At 37.3% G+C, this 19,413-nt stretch overlaps 2 non-coding genes across 2 annotated transcripts; one reads left to right on the forward strand and one right to left on the reverse strand.

The window, feature by feature from the left end:
- Window positions 1-2,919: 2,919 nt before the first annotated feature.
- TRNAN-GUU (transfer RNA asparagine (anticodon GUU)) lies at window positions 2,920-2,991 on the reverse strand. Its single transcript has one exon. It is a non-coding gene; the product is annotated as a tRNA-Asn (tRNA).
- A 2,044-nt stretch (window positions 2,992-5,035) lies between these two features.
- Window positions 5,036-5,143, forward strand: LOC127745252 (small nucleolar RNA R71). Its single transcript, XR_008006449.1, has one exon. It is a non-coding gene; the product is annotated as a small nucleolar RNA R71 (small nucleolar RNA).
- Window positions 5,144-19,413: the final 14,270 nt, after the last annotated feature.

Consider the following 19,413-nt stretch of genomic DNA (forward strand, 5'->3'; position numbering starts at 1 on the left):
CAGCTTTGCTAAAGTCCCCAGTTAGAGGTGTCCAGAGCTCTTAAGCACACTCTTTTTGCTTAGGATTACGACTTTAACCACTCATTCTCAAGCTTTTCACTTGGACTTGCATGCCACAAGCACATGGTTAGGGACAGCTTAATTTAGCCGCTTAGGCCTGGATTTTATTTCCTTGGGCCCTCCTATCCATTGATGCTCAAAGCCTTGGATCCTTTTTACCCTTGCCTTTTGATTTTAAGGGATATTGGCTTTTTGCTCTTGCCTTTTGGTTTAAAGAGCTATTGGCTTTTTCTGCTTGCTTTTTCTTTTTACTTTAAATTTTTTTCGCCAAATTTTTCTTTTTTTTTCGCAAGCTTTTGCTTTTTTCACTGCTTTTTCTTGCTTCAAGAATCAATTTTATGATTTTTCAGATTATCAATAACATTTCTCTTTGTTCATCATTCTTTCAAGAGCCAACAATTTTAACATTCATAAACAACAAGATCAAAAATATGCATTGTTCAAGCATTCATTTAGAAAGCAAAAAGTATTGTCACCACATCAATATAATTAAACTAATTTCAAGGATGAATTCGAAACTCATGTACTTCTTGTTCTTTTGTATTACAACATTTTTCATTTAAGAAAGGTGAAGGATTTATGGAATTATTCATAGCCTTAAGACATAGTTACTAAATACTAATGATCATGTAATAAAGACACAAACATAGACAAACATGAAGCTCAAAAACCGAAAAACAGAGAGATAAGAACAAGGAAGTTAAGGTATGAGTCCACCTTAGTGATGGTGGCGCCTTCTTCTTGAAGGACCAATGATGTCCTTGAGCTCTTCTATGTCTCTTCCTTGCCTTTGTTGCTCCTCCCTCATTGCTCTTTGATCTTCTCTAATCTAATGGAGAATGATGGAGTGCTCTTGATGCTCCACCCTTAGTTGGTCTATGTTATAACTCAAGTCTTCTAGAGAAGTGTTGAGTTGTTCCCAATAGTTGTTTGGAGGAAAATGCATCCCTTAAGGCATCTCAGGGATTCCTTGATGATGAGCTTCCTCATGCGTCTCTTGAGATCCATGAATGGGCTCTCTTGTTTGCTCCATCCTTTTCTTAGTGATAGGCTTGTCCTCTTCAATAAGGATGTCTCCTTCTATGACAACTCCAGCTGAGTAGCATAGATGGCAAATGAGATGAGGAAAAGCTAGCCTTGCCATGGTGGAGGGCTTTTCGGCTACTTTGTAGAATTCAAGAGAGATGACTTCATGAACTTCTATTTCCTCTCCAATCATGATGCTATGGATCATGATGGCCCGATCCACAGTAACTTCGAATCGGTTGCTAATGGGGATGATGGAGTGTTGCATGAACTTCAACCATCCTCTAGCCACAGGCTTGAGGTCCACTCTTCTTAATTGAACCGGCTTGCCTTTTGAGTCTCTTTTCCATTAAGCTCCTTCCACACATATGTCTATGAGGACTTGGTCCAACCTTTGATCAAAGTTGACCCTTCTAGTGTAGGGGCGTGCGTCTTCTTGCATTATAGGTAAGTTGAATGCCAACCTTACATTTTCCAGACTGAAATCTAAGTATTTTCCTCGAACCATTGTAAGGTAATTCTTTGGATTCGGGTTCATACTTTGATTATGGTTTCTAATGATCCATGCATTAGCATAGAACTCTTGAACCATTAAGATTCCGACTTGTTGAATGGGGCTGGTGAGAACTTCCCAACCTCTACTTTTAATCTCATGTCGGATCTCTGGATACTCATTTTTCTTGAGCATGAAAGGGACCTCGGGGATCACCTTCTTCTTGGCCACAACTTCATAGAAGTGGTCTTGATGGACCTTTGAGAATAATCTCTCCATCTCCCATGACTCGGAGGTGGAAGCTTTTGTCTTCCCTTTCCTCTTTCTAGAGGTTTCTCCGGCCTTACGTGCCATATATGGTTATGGAAAAACAAAAAAATTATGCTTTTACCACACCAAACATAGAATATTGCTTGCCCTCGAGGAAAAGAAGAAAGAATAGAAGAAGAAGAAGAAGAAAATATGGAGGAGAGGGAGAGAGGTGTGTATTCGGCCAAGGGAGAGAGAAGAGGGTTGTGTTGTGTGAAAATGATGAAGGATGGAGGGTTTATATAGTGGAGGGAGAGGGTAGTAGGTTCGGTCATTTAGGGTGGGTTTGGGTGAAAAAGGGATTTTGAATTGGAAGGTAGGTGGGGTTTATGGGGAAGAGTGGATGGATGTGAGTGGTAAAGGGGTAATTGGAAAGAGAGATTGAGGTGATTGGTGAATGATGTTTGGGGAAGAGTGTTTTTGGATTGTGTGAAGAAGAGAGAAGGTGAGTTGAGGTAGGTGGGGATCCTGTGGGATCTACAGATCCTGAGATGATCCTGTGGGGTCCACAGATTCTGAGGTGTCAAGGATTTATCATCCCTGCACCAATGAGGCGTGTAAAACGCTCTCTGCATGCAATCCTGGCGTTTAACGCCAGGTTGATGCTTATTTCTAGCATTCAACGCCACTCTGCAGCATGTCTCTGGCGTTGAATGCCACTTCCATGCTTGTTTCTGGCGTTTAACGCCAGCTTGATGCTTGTTGCTGGCTTAGCTAGAGCAGCAGGTGCTGTAGCAAAACTGATTGCAAAAGAGGGGAAATCAGCCACATTAAAATTACCTTCTGGGGAGGTCCGTTTGATATCCAAAAACTGCTCAGCAACAGTCGGACAAGTGGAGAATGTTGGGGTAAACCAGAAAACTTTGGGTAGAGCCGGATCTAAATGTTGGCTAGGTAAGCGTCCTGTAGTACGATGAGATAGAATGCAATAGAGACAAACAAAAGACAGGGGGAACGGGTTACTTACTTTTAATGGTCAAAGTGAACCCAACCCTTTCATTTCGAATTCATGAATTCGGAATGAACCAAACCTCCCAAAGTAGGATTCAAACCTACGACCAGTCAGTTAACAGCCGACCGCTCTACCACTGAGCTACTGAGGAACCCCCCCTTTAAATGCCAGCTTTCCTCAGAGTGCAATCCTGGCGTTTAAACGCCAGATTGCTGCATGTTTCTGGCGTTTAATGCCAGATCCATGCTCTGTTCTGGCGTTAAACGCCAGCCAGATGCTCCTTACTGGCGTTTAAACGCCAGTATGCTCTTCTTCCAGGGTGTGCTATTTCTTTTGCTGTTTTTGATTCTGTTTTTAATTTTAGTAATTGTTTTGTGACTCCACATGATCATGAACCTAATAAAACATAAATGAATAATATAGATAAATAAATAAAAATTGGGTTGCCTCCCAATAAGCACTTCTTTAATGTCAATAGCTTGACAGTGAGCTTTCATGGAGCCTCATAGATGTTCAGAGCATTGTTGGGACCTCCCAACACCAAACTTGGAGTTTGAATATGGGGGTTCAACTCCAAACTTAGAGTTTGGTTGTGGCCTCCCAAAACCAAACTTAGAGTTTGATTGTGGGGGCTTTGTTTGACTCTGTATTGAGAGAAGCTTTTCATGCCTCCTCTCTATGGTTGCAGAGGAAGATCCTTGAGCTTTAAACACAAGGTAATCCATATTCAATTGAAGGACTAGTTCTCCTCTGTCAACATCAATCACAACTCCTACTGTGGCTAGGAAGGGTCTTCCAAGGATGATGCATTCATCCTTCTCCTTCCTAGTGTCTAAGATTATGAAATCAGCAGGGATGTAAAGGCCTTTATCCTTCACTAACTCATCCTCTACCAATCCATAAGCTTGTCTTATTGACTTGTCTGCCATTTCTAATGAGAATTTGGCAGCATGTACCTCAAATATCCCCAGTTTCTCCATTACAGAGAGTGGCATAAGATTTATTCCTGACCCCAGGTCACACAGAGCCTTCTTAAAGGTCATGGTGCCTATGGTGCAAGGTATTAAGAATTTACCAGGGTCTTGTTTCTTTTGAGGTAAAGTTTGCTGAACCCATGTATTTAGTTCACTAATGAGCAAAGGAGGTTCATCTTCCTAAGTCTCATTACCAAACAACTTGGCATTCAGCTTCATGATGGCTCCTAGATATTGAGCAACTTGCTCTCCAGTTACATCTTTATCCACTTCAGAGGAAGAATAGTTCTCAGAGCTCATGAATGGCAGAAGGAGGTGCAATGGAATCTCTATGGTCTCTAAATGAGCCTCAGATTCCTTTAAGTCCTCAATAGGGAACTCCTTCTTGTCTAGGAGACGTCCCATGAGGTCTTCCTCATTGGGATTCACATCCTCCCCTTCCTCTCTAGGTTCGGCCATTTTGATTATATCAATGGCCTTGCACTCTGTTTTTGGATTCTCTTTAGTATTTCTTGGGAGAGTACTAGGAGGAGTTTTAGTAACTTTCTTACTCAGCTGGCCCACTTGTGCCTCCAAATTTCTGATGGAGGACCTTGTTTCACTCATGAAACTTAAAGTGGCCTTAGACAGATCAGAGACTATGTTTGCTAAGCTAGAGGAGCTCTGCTCAGAATGCTCTGTCTATTGCTGAGAAGATGATGGAAAAGGCTTGTTATAGCTAAGCCTGTTTCTTCAACCATTAGTAAAGCCTTGTTGGGGCTTCTGTTGATCCTTCCATGAGAAATTTGGATGATTTCTCCATGGTGCATTATAGGTGTTTCCATAAGGTTCACCCATGTAATTCACCTCTGCCATTGCATGGTTCTCAGGATCATAAGCTTCTTCTTCAGAAGATGCCTCTTTAGTACTATTGGATGCATTTTGCCATCCATTCAGACTCTGAGAAATCATGTTGACTTGCTGGGTCAACATTTTGTTTTGAGCCAATATAGCATTCAGAGCATCAATTTCAAGAACTCCCTTCCTTTGAGGCATCCCATAACTCACAGAATTCCTTTCAGAAGTGTACATGAATTGGTTATTTGCAACCATGTCAATAAGTTCTTGAGCTTCTGCAGGCATTTTCTTCAGGTGAATGGATCCACCTACAGAATGGTCCAGTGACATATTAGAGAACTCAGATAGACCGTAGTAGAATATATCTAGAATGGTCCACTCTGAAAGCATGTCAAAAGGACACCTTTTGGCCATCTGCTTGTATCTTTCCCAAGCTTCATAGAGGAATTCACCATCTTTTTGTTTGAAGGTCTGAACATCCACTCTAAGCTTGCTCAGCTTTTGAGGAGGAAAGAACTTAGCTAAGAAGGCCGTGACCAGCTTATCCCAAGAGTCCAGGCTATCTTTAGGTTGTGAGTCCAACCATGTTCTAGCTCTGTCTCTTACAGCAAAAGGGAAAAGCATGAGTCTGTAGACTTCATAATCTACTCCATTAGTCTTAACAGTCTCACAGATCTGCAAGAACTCAGTTAAAAACTGATAGAGATCTTCTGATGGAAGTCCATAAAACTTGCAGTTCTGTTGCATTAGAGCAACTAGTTAAGGCTTCAGCTCAAAATTGTTTGCTCCAATGGCAGAGATTGAGATGCTTCTTCCATCAAACTTGGAAGTAAGTGTAGTATAATCACCAAGCATCCTCCTTGCGCCTCCACCATTGTTATTGGGTTCGGCCATGTCTCTCTCTTTTTCGAGATTCTCTGTAAGGTTTTCTCTTGATTGTTGTGCTTTAGCTTCTCTAAGCTTCTTCTTCAGAGTCTTTTCAGGTTCAGGATCTGATTCAACAAGAATGTCCTTGTCCTTGCTCCTGCTCATATGAAAAAGAAGAGATAGAAAAGGAAGAGGAATCCTCTATGTCACAGTATAGAGATTCCTTTATGTGAGTAGAAGAATAAGAGAATAAAAGAAGAGAAGAGAAAAATTCGAACATAGAGGAGAAGAGAGGGTTCGAATTTTTAGATGAAGAGAAGAGTTAGTGAATGAATAAATAAATAGAAGGAGATGAGAGAGATAGATTTTTCAAAAATTGTTTTTAAAAAATGGTTAGTGATTTTCGAAAATTAGAAAGAGAAAATAAAATTAAAATTAAAACTTGAAACAATTAGTTAATTAAAAGAATTTTGAAAAAAGAGGGAGGTGATTTTCGAAAATTAGAGAGAGAAATGTAGTTAGGTGGTTTTAAAAAAAAGATAGGAAACAAACAAAAAGTCAATTAGTTAGTTGAAAAAGATTTGAAAATCAATTTTGAAAATATAAGAACTTAGAAAAGATATTTTGAAATCAAATTTTTGAAAGAGATACGATTTGAAAAGATATGATTAAAAAGATATTTTGAAAAAGATTTGATTTTTAAAATTGATGACTTGACTAACAAGAAACTAAAATATATGATTCTAGAATTTAAAGATTGAACCTTTCTTAACAAGAAAGTAACAAACTTTAAATTTTTGAATCAATCACATTAATTGTTAGTGAAGTTTTTGAAAATTTGAAATGAAATTAAGAAAAAGATTTTGAAAAACATTTTTTTATTTAAAATTTTCAAAGCTAATAAAAAAAATGAAAAAGATTTGATTTTTGAAAAAGATTTTGAAAAGATAAGATTTTTAAAAATTGAAATCTTGACTTGACTTACAAGAAACAACTAATTTTAAAATTTTTTGACTAAGTCAACCCAAAGATTTCGAAATTTATGAGGAAAAGAGGGGAAATATATTTTTTTGATTTTTGAATTTTTAATGAGGAAAGAGAAAAACACAAATATGACCCAAAATATGAAAATTTTGGATCAAAACCAATGATGCATGCAAGAACACTATGAATGTCAAGATGAACACCAAGAACACTATGAATGTCAAGATGAACATCAAGACTTATTTTTGAAAATTTTTTTCAAGAAAAGAAAAACATGCAAGACACCAAACTTAAAAATTTTTCATGCTTAGACACTATGAATGCAAAAATGCATATGAAAAATAAGAAAGGACACAAAATAATAAAATATGAAGATCAAACAAGAAGACTTTATCAAGAACAACTTGAAGATCATGAAGAACACATGCATGAATTTTCAAAAAATGCAAAAATTTTTAAAACATGCAATTGACACCAAACTTAAAAATTGACACTAGACTCAAACAAGAAACACAAAATATTTTTGATTTTATGATTTTTTTTTTAATTTTTCTTTTGGACTTTTCAAAAATAATTTTGTAAAAACGAGAAAAAAAGAAGAAATTTTTTTTGAAAGATTTTTGAAAACTTTTTGAAAGAAAGTTACCTAATCTGAGCAACAAGATGAACTGTCAATTGTCCAAACTCGAACAATCTCTGGTAACGGCGCCAAAAACTTGATAGGCAAAATTGTGATTTACTCTTTTCATAACTCGAATAGTGTTTAGTAATGGCTCCAAAAACTTGGTGCACACTACTATGGTTTACTAACATTCTTCACAACTTCACACAACTAACCAGCAAGTGCACTGGGTCGTCCAAGTAATAAACTTTACGTGAGTAAGGGTCGATCCCACGGAGATTGTTGGTATGAAGCAAGCTATGGTCACCTTGTAAATCTCAGTTAGGCATATTATAATGGTTATAAAGGTTTTCAAAAATCACACTTTTTACAATTTGTACCACTAACCAGCAAGTGCACTGGGTCGTCCAAGTAATACCTTACGTGAGTAAGGGTCGATCCCACAGAGATTGTTGGCTTGAAGCAATCTATGGTTATCTTGTAACAATTAGTCAGGATATCAATTATAATTATCAGTTGACTTTCAAATGAACAAGAGAGCATGGATTAAATAATACTTATTATGCAATATTGGAGAATATGTTGGAGTTTTGGAGATGCTTTGTCTTCTGAATCTCTGTTTTCCCTCTGTCTTCTTCTTCACGCACGCAAGGTTCCTCCTATGGCAAGCTGTGTGTTGGTGGATCACCGTTGTCAATGGCTACCATCCATCCTCTCAGTGAAAATGGTCCAGGTGCACTGTCACCGCATGGCTAATCATCTGTCGGTTCTCACTCATGCTGGAATAAGATTCATTAATCCTTTTGCATCTATCACAACGCCCAACCCTTGTGAGTTTGAAGCTCGTCACACTCATTCAATCCCTGAATCCTACTCGGAATACCACAGACAAGGTTTAGACTTTCCAGATTCTCAAGAATGCTGCAAATGGATTCTAGCTTATACCACGAAGATTCTGATTAAGGAATCCAACGGATACTCATTCAATCGAAGGTAGAACGGAGGTGGTTGTTAGGCATGCATTCATAGATTGAGAATGGTGATGAGTGTCACGGATCATCACATCCATCATATTGAAGTGCAAATGAACATCTTAGATAGAAACAAGCGAGTTTGAACAGAAAACAGAAATAATTGCATTAATTCATCGAGACACAACAGAGCTCCTCACCCCCAACAATGGAGTTTAGAGACTCATGCCATCAAAGAGTACAAAGTTCAGATCTAAAAATGTCATGAGGTACAGAACAAATCTCTAAAAGTTGTTTAAATACTAAACTAGTAACCTAGGTTTACAGAAAATGAGTAAACTAAGATAGATGGTGCAGAAATCCACTTCTGGGACCCACTTGGTGTGTGCTAGGGCTGAGACTTGAGATTTTAACGTGCCTGGGCTAATTCTGGAGTTAAATGTCAGGTTGTAACCTGTTTTTGGCGTTTAACTCCAATTTGCAACCTGTTTCTGGCGTTCAATGCCAGAATGGAACATGAAACTGGTGTTAAACGCCAGTTTCCGTCGTTTATCTTCGAGCAAAGTATAGACTATTATATATTGCTGAAAAGCCCTAGATGTTTAATTTCCAACCCAATTCAGAGCGCGCCAATTGGACTCTTGTAGCTCCAAAAAATCTATTCCGAGTGCAGGGAGGTCAGAATCCAACAACATCAGCAGTCCTTTTTCAGCCTGAATCAGATTTTTGCTCAGCTCCCTCAATTTCAGCCAGAAAATATCTGAAATCACAGAAAAACACACAAATTCATAGTAAAGTCTAGAAATATGAATTTTGCCTAAAAACTAATAAAAATATACTAAAAACTAACTAAAATATACTAAAAACTACATGAAATTATCCCCAAAAAGCGTATAAAATATCCGCTCATCAGACACAAAACAAGAAAAACTAAAGATCAAACAAGAAAAATAAACAAGAACAAGTACTGAAAATTATGAAGAGAAAATAAGACCATGCAATTCAAAAATTATGAAGGAAATTAAAAACATGCAATTGACACCAAACTTAAAATATGAAACTAGACTCAAATGAAAGACTCAAAGAAAAATTAAAAATTAATGAAGAAAAATAATATTTTTGAAAGATTTTTTAAAGGAATAATATAAGATGCAATCCTAGTGACTCTAAACCAAAAAGATAAATTTTTTCAAATCTAAGTAACAAGATAGACCGTCAGTTGTCCAAACTCGAACAATCTTCGGCAATAGCACCAAAAACTTGGTGCACGAAAATTACAATCACACTTTGTAATTCCGCACAACTAACCAGCAAGTGCACTGAGTCGTCCAAGTAATACCTTACGTGAGTAAGGGGTCGATCCCACGGAGATTGTCGGCTTGAAGCAAGCTATGGTTATCTTATTATTCTTAGTCAGGATATCAATAGTGGTTCTTAGTTTTAATTGCGAAAAGTAAAAGAGCATGAATTAAATCATACTTGTTATGCAGTAATTGAGAACAGGTTGAGGTTTTGGAGATGCTCTGTCTTCTGAATTTCTACTTTTCTACTGTCTTCTTCTTCACGCACGCAGGTCTCCTTCCATGGCAAGCTATATGTTGATGGATCACTGTTGTCAATGGCTACCAGCCGTCTTCTCAGTGAAAAGGGTCCATGTACATGGCTAATCATCTTTTGGTTCTCACTAATGTTGGAATAGGATCCATTGATCCTTTTGCACACTATCACTGCGCCCAGCATTCATGAGTTTGAAGCTCGTCACAGTCATCCCTTCCCGGATCTCAAGAATGTTGCCAATTGATTATAGCTTATACCATGAAGACTCTGATCTCACGGATTTAAATGCTCTGTTGTCAGGAGAGGTAGTCAAACTCGTGAACCAGGAACCCAAAAGACATACATTCAATCTAAGGTAGAACAGAAGTCGTTGTCAGGCACACATTCATAGGTTGAGAATGGTGATAAGTGTCACGGATCATCACATTCATCATGTTGAATTGCGAATGAATATCTTAGAATAGAAACAAGCGTGATTGAATAGAAAATAGAAATAATTGCATTAATTCATTGAGACACAACAGAGCTCCTCACCCCCCAACCATGGGGTTTAGAGACTCATGCCGTAGAAGATACAAATTCAGATGTAAAATGTCGTGAGGTCCAAAATAAATCTCTAAAAGTAGTTTTTATACTCAACTAGTGACCTAGATTTACAGAAAATGAGTAAACTAAGATAGATAGTGCAGAAATCTACTTCCGAGGCCAACTTGGTGTGTGTTGGGGCTGAGCATTGAAGCTTTCACGTGCATAGGCTATCCCTGGAGTTAAACGCTAAGTTGTAACCTGTTTCTGGCGTTTAACACCAGAATAGGGTAGAAAGCTGGCGTTGAACGCCAGTTTGTGTCATCTAAACTCGGGCAAAGTATGGACTATTAAATATTGCTGGAAAGCCCTAGATGTCTACTTTCCAACGCAATTGAGAGCACACTATTTGGAGTCCTGTTGCTCCAAAAATTGCATTTCGAGTGTAGGGAGGTCAGAATCCAACAACATCTGCAGTCCTTTTTCAGCCTCTGAATCAGATTTTTGCTCAGGTCCCTCAATTTTAGCCAGAAAATACCTGAAATCACAGAAAAACACACAAACTCACAGCAAAATCCAGAAAATGTGATTTTTGCATAAAAACTAATAAAAATATACTAAAAAGTGGCTAGATCCTACTAAAAACTATATAGAAATACCCCCAAAAAGCGTATAAAATATCCGCTCATCAATCGTCAGAAGCAGAGTTGATGTCTCATTCAACACAAATTAAAGCATTAAAGACTCAAAGGCTGCCTAACCGAAAGACCGAGAGTTTAAAGTGTTTGTTTTTGAAATAAAGTTGCTAGGAAGCAAAAAAGTGTCAGAAAAGTCACCCATACACACATAAATACCAAAAAAGTTCAAAAGGTCCACAAGTCGTGTAACAACCCCATTTTTCGAGTACGTGAGATCCTTTCTGAAAGTACGGATTTCTCTAGAAGATTAGTAAGGGAAGAACCTCTGCTATATCATCAAGCATTTCATTCCTCATTGTCATTATGTTATCTTTAAGCTAGGACTCTTTTTAGGCAAGATCAATAACGCAGCCACGTAGAACCTAGTTTTTGAACCGTATCGGTTAGGAGTTTTGATTCGATTTTTCATAAATAGTCTCAGTTTGATGAACCGGACCCAATTCCTAAGAAAAGAGAGATAATAGGATAATATTATCATTATATTAGTATTAGAAGCTTCATAAATGATATTATAAGGTTACCTGGTCAGTTTTAGTTAAAAATAGAAAATCAGTTTAATTGGGTTCACAGTTTACTGGTGCAGCTTAGCACCAGCACTCTCTGATGACTTTAGCAATGCTAAGGCCTCAGTATACATGTTTTATTCTCATAATAAATATGTTACTGGTGTCATTTATGCTAGTAGCTCAGAAAATAATTTTTAGAGATAATTTTACAAATGTTCCGATACATTTAATTTTAGTAGTTATACACCTGAGATATTTTAATATTATTTTAATCCACCTCCAAGCCAACCAATCACCACTCACCTTACACCTTCCAAAAACCCCTAGGCTGCCTCATTTGCTCATTATGGCCAAAAATTATCAATAGAAAAAGGAGAGAAAGTTCTTGGTTCATAACTCTTCAAAGCTAGATTTCTTCTGAACTAAAACTCAAATCAAGACTCCGATTTCACCAAAATGATCCTCTCTTCTTCCTCTATATAACCATGTAACTTATCAAGGCTAGAAATAAGGTGAGATTGCTGTTCCTTTTCCCTTTCAATTTGGTTTTCAAGGAAACATGCTTAAACATGTGTTTTCTTGATGTTCTTCCTTAGGAATCATGCTTAACTTGACTTGAGGGCCAAGAAATGTGAATTTCCAGCAATTCTAAGGAGGAAAAAGTGCCAAAAAACCACTTAAGGACATAGCCGAATTAGGAGCAGCAAAACCAGGTAGGGTTGAACGAAATTAAACTTGATTGATTGTGTTTGAGTTGTGTGATTATGATATGGTTTGGCTGTGCTTGAAATTGATGGAAAAGATGGGGTTTTAGTGGCTGGGAATTTATTATGAATTTTGGTAAAAATCGGTTGTTGAAAAGATTGAAAAACGGGTAAAAATAGAGAAAGAATCCGAAGAATTTATGAAGAACACTAAGAACACTTTGAGTATGATAAAAATATTAAAGAACACCTTTTAGATCTTAAAAAGGGCAAGGTAGTAAAAATTTTGGTGTTTGGGAGGTTATTTGGTAATTTCTGAAAGTTAGGGTGGTTAAAGTAGAAATATTAAAAGTTACCGGGGTAAAAAGTTAATTTTAAAGGTTAAAAGGTAAAGACAAGGTAATTTTTGAAAATTTAATGATAAAATAATAAATCATAATAAAATATTAAATAATAATATTTAATTAAAAATAATATTTTAATAAAAATAATAAAATAATGCGGAAAAGGTAGTTTTCTGTAAAAGCTTTAGAAAGACAACTTTAAGCTCAGAATCTCATAATTACTTTCATAAAACACTTAGGGAGTGGTAATAACATGTTATTGAGGCAAATATAAAGGAAAGATAAGAAGTTAAAGAAAAGATAAAATCCAAAGAAAATTCTGTAAAATTCTAATGACAGAATCAAACAGAGATTAGCGAACGAACTAGGGCAACATAGTACTTGAATTGCGCCTAAGGTTAGGTATTATATGAAAAGTTAAACTGTTTCAGTATAGACTTAATGAACCTATACTTGGGACAGGCTAACTATTCATACCGAAATTTACATAAGCTTTAAATACATATGTTAAGCAGAGAAATCAGAGCAGAGTAAAGAAACACAGAGAACAGAGTAACCAGAGAAGAATAAAGGGATACAGAGAAAAGAGTAATCAGAGCAAAGTAAAAATACAAAGAGAAAATAGTAATGTGATAAAGAGAAATGGTTTGAGTTAAGATGTTGTAAAAGTAAAAGTTGTAGAGTTTGTATAGCATGATTGAACAGAGAAAGAAAGAGGTACTGCATAAGAATGTGAAAGTGATGATGAATAATGAGAATGTTAATGAATGATGATAATAAGAATGATTATGTAAGAATCTGCTGCATAGAGGCAGTCAGATAGATGGTAGTACGACCACTGAGAACGCTTTCCTAAGATACTGATGAGCGGATAATTTATACGCTTTTTGGCATTGTTTTTAGGTAGTTTTTAGTAGGATCTAGCTACTTTTAGGGATGTTTTTATTAGTTTTTATGCAAAATTCACATTTTTGGACTTTACTAAGACCTCATGGGATGTTTCCCAGATAAGAAGGAGTTCCCTAAAGGAATCTGAGGCTCATATAAAGACCATAGAGATTCCATTAAACCTCCTTCTGCAATTCATGAGCTTTGAAAACTATTCTTCCTCTGAAGAGGATGAAGATGTAACTGGAGAGCAAGTTGCTCAATATCTAGGAGCTATCATGAAGCTGAATGCCATGTTCTTTGGTAATGAGACTTGGGAAGATGAACCTCCCTTGCTCATTAGTGAACTAAATACAAGGGTTCAGCAAACTTTACCTCAAAAGAAACAAGATCCTAGTAAATTCTTAATACCATGTACCATAGGCACCATGACCTTTGAGAAGGCTCTGTGTGACCTGGGGTCAGGCATAAATCTTATGCCACTCTCTGTAATAGAGAAACTAGGGATCTTTAAGGTGCAGGCTGCCACATTCTCATTAGAGATGGCAGACAAGTCAATAAGACAAGCTTATGGATTGGTAGAGGATGTGTTGGTAAAGGTTAAAGGCCTTTACATTCCTACTGATTTCATAATCTTAGACACTAGGAAGGATGAGGATGAATGCATCATCCTTGGAAGACCCTTCCTAGCCACAGCAGGAGCTGTGATTGATGTTGATAGAGGAGAGCTAGTCCTTCAATTGAATGAGGACTACGTTGTGTTTAAAGCTCAAAGATCTTCTTCTACAACCATGGAGAGGAAGCATGAAAAGCTTCTCTCAATACAGAGTCAAACAAAGCTCCCACAATCAAACTCTAAGTTTGGTGTTGGGAGGCCTGATGAGCGGATATTTTATACGCTTTTTGGTGGTAATTTCATGTAGATTTTAGTATGTTTTAATTAGTTTTTAGTAGAATATCATTAGTTTTTATACAAAAATCATATTTATGGACTTTACTATGAGTTTGTGTGTTTTTCCGTGATTTTAGGTACTTTCTGACTGAAATTGACGGAGCTGAGCAAAAATCTGATTTAGGCTGAAAAAGGACTACTGATGCTGTTGGATCCTGACTTCCCTGCACTCGGAATGGATTTTCTGGAGCTACAGGAGTCCAATTGACGCGCTCTCAATTGGGTTGGAAAGTAGACATCCAGGGCTTTCCAAAAATATATAATTGTCCATACTTTTCGTGAAGATAGACGACGTAAACTGGCATTCAACGCCAGTTCCATGCTGTAGTCTGGCGTCCAGCGCCAGAAACAGGTTACAAGTTGGAGTTCAACGCCCAAAACACGTTACAACCTGGCGTTCAACTCCAGAAACAGCCCAAGCACGTGAGAGGCTTAAGTCTCAGCCCCAGCACACACCAAGTGGGTCCCAGAAGTGGATTTCTACACCAATTATCTTAGTTTACTCATATTCTGTAAACCTAGGTTACTAGCTTAGTATTTAAACAACTTTTAGAGATTTATTTTGTACCTCATGACATTTTCAGATCTGAATCATATACTCTTTGACGGACATGAGTCTCTAAACTCCATTGTTGGGGGTGAGGAGCTCTGCAGCGTCTCGATGAATTAATGCAATTATTTTTGTTTTCCTTTCAAACATACGTGTTCCTATCTAAGATGTTCATTCGCGCTTAATTATGGAAAATGTGATGATCCATGACACTCATCACCTTCCTCAATCCATGAACGTGTGCCTGACAACCACCTCCGTTCTACATTAGATTGAATGAGTATCTCTTAGATTCCTTAATCAGAATCTTCGTGGTATAAGCTAGACTGATGACGGCATTCAAGAGAATCCGGAAAGTCTAAACCTTGTCTGTGGTATTCCGAGTAGGATTCAAGGATTGAATGACTGTGATGAGCTTCAAACTCCTGAAGGCTGGGCGTTAGTGACAGACGCAAAAGAATCATTGGATTCTATTCCAACCTGATTGAGAACCGACAAATGATTAGCCGTGCTGTGACAGAGCATTTGGAACGTTTTCACTGAGAGGATGGACGGTAGCCATTAACAACGGTGATCCCCCTACACACAGCTTGCCATGGAAGGAACTTTGCACTTTTAAAAGTGAGGAAGCATTATGTTACACGAATTCAGAGGACAAAGCATCTCCAAAACTCCAACATATTTTCCATTACAACACAACAAGTAATTATTTCGCACTCTTTTATTTTTCTAATAATTCAAACTGATAATTTTAATTGATATACTGACTAAGAATAATAAAATAAACATAGCTTGCTTCAAACCAATAATCCCCGTGGGATCGACCCTTACTCACGTAAGGTATTACTTGGACGACCCAGTGCACTTGCTGGTTAATTGTGCGGATTGCAAAAGTGTGATTGCAATTTTGTGCACCAAGTTTTTGGCGCCGTTGCCGGGGATTATTCAAGTTTGAACAACTAAAGGTTTATTTTGTTGCTTAGATTAGGAATAATTTATTTTTGTTGTTATAGAGTCATTAAATTCTGAGTCCTTTATTCCCTTTTCAAAAATTTTTCAAAAATATTATTTTTCTTTATCAATTTCTAATTTTCTTCGTGAGTTTAGTGTCTTGTTCTAAGTTTGGTGTCAATTGCATGTTTTTCCTTGTCTCTTAATTTTTTGAATTGCATGTTCTTGTTCTTCCTTGATCATCAAATTGTTCTTGTCAATTTCTCTTGTTTGATCTTTGGTTTGTTTTGTTTTGTGTATTTTTCGTGTTTTTATGGTGCAATTTCAAATTATTAGTTTTTAAAAAAGAAATATTTTTATATACAATATTAAAACACGTTACATTTGTAAATCAGTTGGCTAGAGCGTTGACTTATATTCTTGGCAATTGGGTATCTTCCCTTTTTAAAACCTTTTTCAAAAAAATTTTTCTTTGATTAAATCTTATACCAAACTTTAAGTTTGGTGTTTTCTTGTTAATCTCTCTTTAATTTTCGAAAATTTCATTGTGGATTTCTAAAAATTTTAAGTTTGGTGTTCTTTCTTTTGTTCTTGGTGTTCTTGTGAATCTTCAAAGTGTTCTTGAGTCTTCTTTGTGTTTTGATCTTAAAATTTTTAAGTTTGGTGTTCCTTGGTGTTTTCCCTCCAAAATTTTTGAAAACAAAGAGCATTAGATCTAAAAATTTTAAGTCTTGTGTCTTTTATGTGTTTTTCTCTTTCATCATAAAATTCAAAATTCAACAAAATATCTTTTCTAACTATTTTTAAGCCATATTTTCAAATTTTTTTATGAAAATTCAGATTTCAATTTCAAAATTTTTCAAATCTTATCCTTTTAAGATTTAAAAAAAATAAATAAATAAAAATATTTTTAATATATATATTTTATTATCTTGTTCAAAAATATCCTAACCACTTTCTCTTTTTCCTCAAATTTTTCGAAAATTTTCACAAAACATTTTCAATTTCTTTTTTATTTATTTCATTTTATTTTATTTTATTATTTCGAAAATAAATTTTTATTTTTAATAAAATAAATAATATCAACATACATATCATCTCCCTTGCTCCATTATGGAACTAAGTGGAAAGGAACAGTCCAGAAGGACTCTGGGGTCATATGCTAACCCCACTACTGCTTCATATGGGAGTAGTATATGTATACACTCAATTGGAGTTAGTAGTTTTGAGTTGAACCCTCAGCTCATTATCATGGTGCAGCAAAGTTGCCAGTATTCCGGTCTTCCACATAAAGAACCTATAGAGTTTCTGGCACAGTTTTTACAAATTGCTGACACAGTACATGATAAAGAGGTAGATCAGGATGTCTACAGGCTATTACTGTTCCCATTTGCTGTAAAAGACCAAGCTAAGAGATGGTTAAATAACCAACCTAAGGACAGCATAAAGACATGGAAATAGCTATCAGAAAAATTCCTAAATCACTATTTTCCTCCAAAACGGATGACACGGCTAAGGCTAAGCATCCAAGGCTTCAAACAAGGAGATAATGAATCCCTTTATGATGCCTGGGAGAGATACAGAGAGATGCTAAGAAAATGCCCCACTGAAATGTTTTCAGAGTGGATGCAGTTAGACATCTTCTACTATGGGCTTACAGAATGAGCTTAGATTTCTCTAGACCACTCAGCTGGTGGATCTATTCACATGAGAAAGACAATTGAAGAAGCTCAAGAGCTCATTGATACAGTTGCCAGGAATCAGCACCTGTATCTAAGCAGTGAACTTCCCAAGAAGGAAGAGGCTAAAACAGTAACTGCTGAACTCAGTCCTGCATATCAAGCTGCTGAATTCAATCAGCAATTAGATTTTCTAACAAAACAGTTAGCTGAATTCAAGGAGATACTACAAGAAACAAGAATGGCTAACAAAAATATGGAAGTACAGTTGAAGCAAACAGAACAGCAGTTATCAAAACAAATAACAGAAGAATGCCAAGCAGTTCAATTAAGAAGTGGAAAGATATTAAATACCTCACTTCAAGGTAGCAGGAAGCTAAGAAATGAGCAAACCACCCAAAATCCATCTGAGGACAGTCAAAGCCCAGAGAGGAATAACTCTGGTATTCAAAAGCCAGAAAATGGGTGGAAAGCTGGCGCTGAACGCCCAGACCATGCTCAGTTCTGGCGTTCAACGCCATAAACAAGCAATGAATCGGCGTTGAATGCCCAAAGGAAGCACAGTTATGGCGTTCAAACGCCAGAAACAGATAAGGAGCTGGCGTCTAACGCCACTCTTGCTTCCACCCCTGGCATTCAAACGCCAGTGGGAGATCATACACATACAAATGCTGATAACAACCCCTCTAAAAAGGCTTCTCAACCCACATCTATAGGCAATAAACCTACAACAACTAAGGTTGAGGAATATAAAGCCAAAATGCCTTATCCTCTGAAACTCCACCAAGCAAAACAGGATATGCAATTTGCCCGCTTTGCAGACTATCTCAGGACTCTTGAAATAAAGATTCCGTTTGCAGAGGCACTTGAGCAAATACCCTCTTATGCAAAGTTCATGAAAGAAATCTTAAGTCATAAGAGGATTGGAGGGAAACTGAGAAAGTTTACCTCACTGAAGAATGTAGTGCAGTCATTCTGAAAAGCTTACCTGAGAAGCTTAAAGATCTGGGAAGCTTTATGATACCATGCACATTAGAAGGTATTTGTACCAAGCAAGCTCTATGTGATCTTGGGGCAAGTATTAATCTAATACCTGCAGCTACTATTAGAAAGCTTGGGTTAACTGATGAAGTTAAACCAACTCGGATATGTCTCCAACTTGCTGATGGCTCCATTAAATACCCATCAGGCATGATTGAAGACATGATTGCCAAGGTTGGGCCATTTGCCTTTCCCACTGACTTTGTGGTGCTGGAAATGGAGGAGCACAAGAGTGCAACTCTCATTCTGGGAAGACCTTTCCTAGCAACTGGCCGAACCCTCATTGATGTTCAAAAAGGGGAAGTAACCCTGAGAGTCAATGAGGATGAGTTCAAGTTGAATGTTGTCAAAGCCAAGCAGCATCCAGACACCCAAAATGACTGCATGAGCGTTGATATTATTGACTCTCTGGTAAAAGAGGTCAATATGGCTGAGAGTCTCGAATCAGAGCTAGAGGATATCTTTAAAGATGTTCAGCCTGATCTGGAGGAACCAGAGAGAATAGTAGAACCTCTGAAAATCCCTCAGGAATAGGAGAAACCTCCCAAACTCGAGCTCAAACCATTGCCACCATCTCTGAAATATGCATTTCTGGGAGAAGGTGATACCTTTCCTGTAATCATAAGCTCTACCTTAGAGTCATAGGAAGAGGAAGCACTAATTCAAGTGCTAAGGACACATAAGACAGCTCTTGGGTGGTCCATCAGTGATCTTAAGGGCATTAGCCCAGCCAGATGCATGCACAAGATCCTATTAGAGGGTGACGCTAAGCCAGTGGTTCAACCACAAAGGCGGCTGAATCCATCCATGAAGGAGGTGGTGCAGAAAGAGGTCACTAAATTACTAGAGGTTGGGATTATTTATCCTATTTCTGATAGCCCCTGGGTAAGCCCTGTCCAAGTCGTCCCTAAGAAAGGTGGCAT

The sequence above is a fragment of the Arachis duranensis genome, chromosome 2 (genome assembly GCF_000817695.3).
Source record: "Arachis duranensis cultivar V14167 chromosome 2, aradu.V14167.gnm2.J7QH, whole genome shotgun sequence".
Taxonomy (NCBI): domain Eukaryota; kingdom Viridiplantae; phylum Streptophyta; class Magnoliopsida; order Fabales; family Fabaceae; genus Arachis; species Arachis duranensis.